The sequence below is a fragment of the Ostrea edulis genome, chromosome 3, assembly GCF_947568905.1.
Source record: "Ostrea edulis chromosome 3, xbOstEdul1.1, whole genome shotgun sequence".
Classification (NCBI taxonomy): domain Eukaryota; kingdom Metazoa; phylum Mollusca; class Bivalvia; order Ostreida; family Ostreidae; genus Ostrea; species Ostrea edulis.
In genome coordinates this window covers 45,520,689-45,528,588 of record NC_079166.1, presented here as the reverse complement: position 1 = coordinate 45,528,588, position 7,900 = coordinate 45,520,689, and positions in this window count along the sequence as shown.

Genomic DNA, 7,900 nt, shown 5'->3' with positions numbered 1-7,900 from the left:
TGACTTTAGATTACAGTTTAATTTGCCACTGTCTTGGCCTCCTGCAATAGATCATTTAGTAAATTTTCTAGCTTTTCTATCGTCAAAATATTTGGCACATTCAACAGCTAAAGTGTACTTGTCCGCCCTTAGTCATAACCTACAAGTGCATGGCTTAGACAATCCAGTTAGGTCTTTCATTATACAAAAGATGTTAGCAAGTTTCAAAAGAATTAAACCTGCAAAAGACATCAGAAGCCCTGTAACTTATCAAATTTTACTCAAAATTTTGGACATTTTACCTACAGTAACGCAATCAAAATATGAGAATTTGCTAGTCGGTTCTGCATTTGCAACTGCATTTTTCGATCTTTTTAGAATTAGTGAGCTAGCAGCAACATCTAATAACAGTCCCAAAAATATACTGCACCTTTCTGACCTACTAGTGAGTAAAGACGCAATCAAATTTTACTTGCGTTTTTCTAAAACGGATCAGTGTGGGAATGGTTTAGTGATTACAATCTGCAAATCGATTGAATCAACAGTATGCTTTGACGTGTTGGAAGAATTTTTGCATTTTAGATCTCAGATTGATGGTCCTTTATTCTGTCATATCAATGGTTCCCCGTTGTCAGCTTATCAGTTCTCGAGTGTATTGCACAAAGCATTAAGATTTCTAGGTATTGAAACCAAAACATTCAAAACACATTCGTTTAGAATAGGGGCTGCTACTCATATGTATTTGTCAGGCATACCTGAACAGGAAATTCAGAGAAGGAGTAGATGGCTCTCCAATGCATATAAAAATTACTTCATACCTGAGCTGGCTACATTTTAGATGCAAATAATCATATCACAATAGTGAGTCTTGACGCATAAGTTGTCAACCAGTTGAAAAGCATTCAAATAATTCTAAATGTTTTTCAGATTGCATGTACGCATTGTTAAGTGTGTTGTGCATTGTTCATAAATCTTGCAGATTCAATATGGATTGTGGGATCATCACTTATTAAAAGAGCAGAACAATTTGCATTGAATTCACCTGAGTTTGGCAAAGACCTTGCTTTACCTGGCATATCAGTGTCGTGGAAGGGAATATCGGGATTGAGTTTTGACAATTTTCAGAAGGTTATTTTTGACATGTACTCCACAAATCCACATCCAAGGTTTCTGGTTATACATGTAGGGGTAATGACATTTGCAAACATGATAATACATTATGTAGACAGCAAAAGTTCATGAAAAATGTAATCAACAGGTTGAGCTTGGCTATGCCGTTGACTTGCATTGTATGGTCACATATATTACCTAGAGTTTATTGGCGTCATGCTATATCAAATATTGTCGCAGAGAAATCTAGGTGTAGGATTAATAGTTCTATTGCTGGTTTTGTTTTAAAGAAAGGTGGCGCTTCCATTAAACATCATGATATAAGTGTGGAGCAAAGTAAACTATTTCTTAGTGATGGAGTTCACTTATCTCCCTTGGGCAATCATGTTTTTGTGTCAACTATTCAGGCTGCTCTAAGACAGTTTAGTCGAGGTAATAGTTTACTTTATCCAAAGAGGTGATATATGGATATGAATGGGAACTGTTGTGGCTTTATGACTGATGATTATGCATTTATTTGTTGATTACTAATTGTGAATGATATGTGCTAATTTTTACGCTAATGGTCAAAATTCAGCCGCTGTATTGGCGGTTGGATTTCATGCGTGAAATCCAATTGGCGCAATTTTGACAGAAAACCATTTGCTGAGGGATACTGTTGTCTCCAGGTCCCCCAGCTCTGATATTTGTGAATGCTATTTTGTTGAATATTTGTGAATGTTATGCTGCCAAAAGCTTACAGGTGGTAAGATCGGCGCATAGAGTATGAACATGCGAGTGGCATGTTAACGGTGAATGTTGTTTCAAATAAAAAGCCACGACAGTTCCACCAATATGCTTTTGAGTATTTTTTTTCCAGGTCAGAGGTGGTTAAAATAAGTAAACTACCCATTAAGCTGAAATCTGTAGACATCAGCTTTATTCACGTGTATTGATTAATTTAAGTTTTAGGAATTTCGAAATAACTCATATAAAATATCTTTTGAAAAACAGTATATAGATGTGATATTCATTTGTCAAATTTATACACATCAGTACACAATAAAATCCTGCTTATCAGGTAATCATATCACGAATTTTTTAAAAAGTTCATTATTTTGACCTGTAATACGAAAAATAACATATGTTCTCAGTGTAATACTTATTCTTTTTGTAATGACACAGCATGGATACGAGTTTCATGTTCCTTTTATTCTCTCATGAGAAAACAAATTGCTCATTTACAAGGCATGATCTTAAAGGCCGAGGTTTTAAACCGATCGATTTTCCCCAGGAAGTTAAGTGCGGGGTGGAACTAAGTTTAGGCAGGTTTGAAGCCCCGGGAGAATTCTGCTAGCTTGTATATACCGTCCCAAATACACAAGATGTTTTCTGTGTTACCTGCATTACCTGTACGTTTTCGTAAGATTGGTATATTCATCAATAAATTTTAAGTTATTTGTCTTGTGGAGGTTAATCGAAATGTTGTAACGAGTATACAAGTACATGTAACAACGTCCTAAGATCTATCTTAAGATTTCTTGAAGTTAAGATGGTTTTGTGAAACGGTTCTGCCGTATCTTATGATTGTCATAAGTCAGATCTTAAGACACTCTTACGATCTATCTTATGACAATCTTAAGATAGATTTATGAAACCCGGCCCAGGACACTAACTAACTGTGTAACGAATTTATCACGTCGAATACCTCTAACTCTATGTCATACAACTTAGTGAAATGTCTTTCCTTTTGTTCAAGAATAATGCTGCAAGTCGAACCCGTCAATCTCGCTCAATACGGATTTTTCTCGCATGATACTTTCTTTTCACGGCGTCATGTGACCAAGATCTGACCAATTAGATTTCAACAAATTTGTCTGCGGCGTGATAATGAATGAATGGACATTGGCAAAATAACGAGAAAAAAATTATCAGTAAGATGCTGAACAAGAATGTATGACCTATCTTCTCCTACCCACTCACCTGTTGTTATATTATACCATTAGAAAGGTTTTACATGTACAAGATGTATTCCGATGAGTTGTATAACTCAAGGACAATAAAGAATTGAATTAAAATAAAACTTTTCACCGTGAGGTTGTTTACAGCTTGTTTACAAGATCATGGGGGTAAAAGCGATTTTGGTCAGAGGAAATGTTTAACCAATCCGAATGTAAGAAATCAGTCACCAGAGCTCAAGCATTTGTATATATTATTAGCAAGAAAAAGAAATTAAGATTATGCAAAAACTTAGAAGTGAAGTTGAGTATGCAAGCTAAATCACAGATTTTTCAAGAAAAGAATTGTGTAGGTTTTGAGTTTGAATTAAAAGCCAATGTCAATAGTGCTGATTTTTAAGTTGTAACAAATATGGTAAGGAATGTAAGAGGATGTACGGGGGTGTAAATGCGAGGAACAGAGACAGGGTTCTTCAGTAGCCGATACAGAACTTTGTCTCTGCCCTTTCATTTGTACAGGTAAGATATTGAGTATACTTGCGCATTTCTGAAATAACTTTTCAAATTTTCAGATGGTTTATTTAATTTTTGTGTTAACTTTTATAGCAATGTTTGCAATTATTATTGTGTATTGTGTAATATTCATTGTAATCAATAATGATCATGATAGAATGATTCTTTGATAATACAGAACTTTGTCTCTGCCCTTTCATTTATACAGGTTGGACAAGATAGGGCTACCCCATTCAGCCTGAGAACACAAAGATCTTGAGGTTTAGTGGTGCATGTACTTATCAGGTATATGCATATCACGCTTTGTGCCATAGATGACTGAAGAATACTTCTTCCCCAATTTCTTATTTGAGCAATCCTGAAGTCTAAGTCAGTTATGGGGCGAAATTTGATATGATATGATTATGATAGTTTAAAAAAAATATTGTCAGCAAAATAATCAAAATTCAAAATTAGATTTCACTTATTGATTCAAAGTTTCATTAACTATTGCAACGCTTAATAATGCAACTTGTTGTAACATTAGCGGTTTGGAGTGCAAATTTGTGGTTGTATCAATAAGCATCACAACAGCACTGCAATGGAACTCTTAATGATATAAATGTATCATTAGGGGTGATTGTATCATTAACGGTTTATACTGTAGACCGTTCGTGCGATAATTTGTATCATTAAGCGTTGTAGTTTGTGTCATTAAGCGTAATTGTATCGTTTAGCGTAATTGTTCCATTAGCGATTTCAACATAGGGTCAATATCAGAATTGTTGTTGACAATTTTGTTATCATTTTCTTGAAGATCATTAATCAGTTTCCAGTATCGTGTTGTGTCATTATTATGATATTTTTCTATTTGATTTAAAATTGACTGTTTGCAGTCTTTTCGAGTTTTTTTTTTTATGTTTTGTGTAAATTCTATTCAGTTTGTAGTAGTGGTTTTTAACAGAGAGTCACTAGGATGTGAAGAATAAACTTTCCCATAGTTAATAAGATTGTGCCTCAAAGATCTAAGGTCCTTATTAATCCATTTTTAGTGGATTGGATTGCCCCATTTAGTCGCATCTTACAACAAGCAAGAGTCGTATAAGTGAAGCATTCTCGAGCGGGACGTTAAACAGTATACAATAAATCAATCAATTTACTTATAAATCCCCTACATGTATGTGTCTAGCAGAGGTTTAGAGCACTCGACCAACTTGCTTACAATATTCTTGGGGATTCAAATTATGGCGCATGATATACAGTCTTCGTGTAAGGGATTTGCAAAGCACTATCATTTTGTGTGTGTGGGGGGGGGGGGGGGTTAAAAACATTGATAAATGTACGTTGTTTAGTTTTTATATAGTTATTTGATTACAAAAAATGGAGAGTTGACCCACACACGTTGACATGTAACAAAAATCAACAATAAAGGGGTCAAAATTGACAATGTTGACGGTAGTATCATTTTCCCATTCCAATATTTCAAATGATTTAATTGCTCGGGTGTTTCAAATACAACCCATGGTAGATGTACATACTTAAGAGCTAATTGATGAATTCTAACTGTTTTGAGAGTGATTTTATTCTTTTCTTTCCTATCCACCCACTCGTATAGTACATGTAGGTACTTTTCTCGCCTTGGTCACCCATCTTCTTAGATTCGCAGAAAAAAGTCTCATATCATTATCTATCAAAATACTGATTCAAACATATGTAGGTACCGTAATTTGATTAAATTATCTAATCAAATAAAATGATAACTTTTTGGTACATATGATTAAGTTAAGTGTTTTATAACGTAGGCCAGCAGTTAATCACGACCGTCTTTGTAAAACCAAATCATAATAGAATATTAAAAAAAATTAGCTACGTGAAACATTGTTTACTGGTGATGTAATACGAATATTACACATACATGTATGCCTTTAGTTCATGATTTCTCAAAAGATCAACAAAAAAGTGAAAGCAAATATGGCGTTTGATGTAGTCAACGTATATATGAGTGAATGTGCACTATTCGGTTAATTTATGATGAGTGGCCCCTGTACTCGGAGGGAAATAGCTCGCACTGCATTGTGAAAAATGTATCCCACTATTCTATAATCAAAGAAAACGAATGACTGAACTATTCCCAGTCATATTGGCAATTATGTTAGTATTTCATTAACTATCCAAATAAGCCCCTAATATGATTTGATAATTAAAGAACCAAAATATACTTACTTGTAAAAAGCAATATAACTTTTTGCCAATCAGGTAGTGCCATTTTCAAAATTGGTTTTCTTCCTTTCGTATTAATAAATATGGCGACAGAACAGATCAAGTCTATACTGTTTAAATGACTTCCATGCACCATGCATATCAATAGCAATTACTTACATTGTATGTAAAAGAAATATAAGTGGATCATATTGCGTCATTCGTAAATAATATTGAATGTACAGTTGAACGCATGTACGTCTATCCTCTCCAGAAAAATATTCACCTCTGGTAAGTTATATAAATTATACAGTAGTTTAATTTTTACCGACATACTACAAGGACAACTTTTATGCTTTGGATTTTGAGAGCCATTTCATGTAAGATGGTAACATTTTCTCTTCTTCCTGTTTAATAGATTTGTACAAATAATGTATGTATGTTAAGGATTATATATTTTAAAGAAAAAGAAAGAACAGTAGAATTTTTGTTGTTAGGAATTAAGAATATTTACCGATATAACTCTTTGATAAACAATGTTTTCCCTGTGTGTGATTAGTGCTCTTTGTAAGTGTTCAGGCAAATAAAACACATAAAAGACAATGAACATTTAGAGTGTGCGTTTTCTTATTATCTCATAGATTTTTAGCATGTAAGGATGAATTCTTCTCATACCTCCTGAACGTATTGTGATCTGACATTTTGTTTGCAACAATTCAAGAATATGTACATTCTTTTGACACACATAGATATGGGCGGCGTTGTACTTGTTTTGTGTCACTGTTAGTTCAAGGTCTCAAACTTTTCAATCCAGATCTAGAGCGCACTGAATTTCCTTCAAAACAGACATTAGTTGTATGAACTAGTGACTTATTTCAAAATAAATCCCAATTCGCATCATAAAAATTAGGTATTAAGTTATTGATGTCTGTTTGCAATGCAGAACTAATAAGGGCTGACAAAATCAACGTGAAATCCTCTGTTAATTTTTCTCCTTGTCATCTGAACCCGCCTCTTGTGTGTCAAGGGGTCCGTGTTTGCCCTACTCTTAACTTTATGATATCTTTAGGATTTATTAGATTAATCACGTTTCGTTATCTTCAACTTTGTTTCTTTTTATTTCTACCATACTTATTTAGCTCAAATTATTTTAGAGAATTTCGCACGTAATAAAACGGTGTAACAAGGCACAGCATAATGTGCAAAGGAAAGTAAGGCATCCTATCATTTACGAAAAAACCCAATTTTTCCTTTTAAAAGGATAAGGCATAGGGAAGCTATATGGCTTCAAGATGTTTCACAAGTTCAAAATATCATGTATATTTTCTATATTCTCTTACTTTTGTCCATTAAAATATAATCACATCATCTTTCTGTTTTACAAAGTCTATTCTTGTGGATATATTTAATTTTTTTTTAATTGAGGGAATAATATAGGCATTAAAGAGGATATGTAGCTCCGTGGTCACTTTTCCATAGCCGAAGAAAATATTTGCTTCTATAATTCATTTATGACAATAATGTTGATAATTAAATTGGGGATGAAATTTACTCAATCCCCCACTTGTACTATTGAAGGTGATATTGATCATGAAGTTAAGTTACGATTGAATTCGTTTCCATTCAAAACCCACAAAAAGTTAACAGTTCCAAAATAAATCTTCTTAGCTGTGGATCGATCAATTAGTTCCATTGGATCAAATTTCTTTTGTCTGTTACAAAGAACAGAAAAAGCGTGTTTTGTTAGTCTTGTTTTGAAATTAAAGACTTGTCATTATTTATGGTAGTTTATTTGCTGAAATCGTGGAGGGTTCAAATTCGTGTATATATTTATATCAATAAATCAACGACAAAACTGCAGATGTTTCGTTTGACAAACCGAAGGGGGCTATAGGTTTCTTCTATGTCCATATGTCCGTCCGTCTGTCTGTCAGTCACTCTTGGTTTTCTATTTCATTCCAGATTTTCCCCCGTTATGCTTACAAGGATTCTTTTTAAACTTGCAGTATGGTTTCATCATAGGTTCAGATGTAGTTCGAATTTCGTAAGGTTTGATGGACAGGTGTGAAAGAAATTAATTTTTATATTGTTACATTTTTATATTCATCGGGATTGTTTTCTGATGGAAAAGCTGTAAAAGTGGGACTCTTGAATAGAGGCAATCGACGAAACTAGGTCACTGA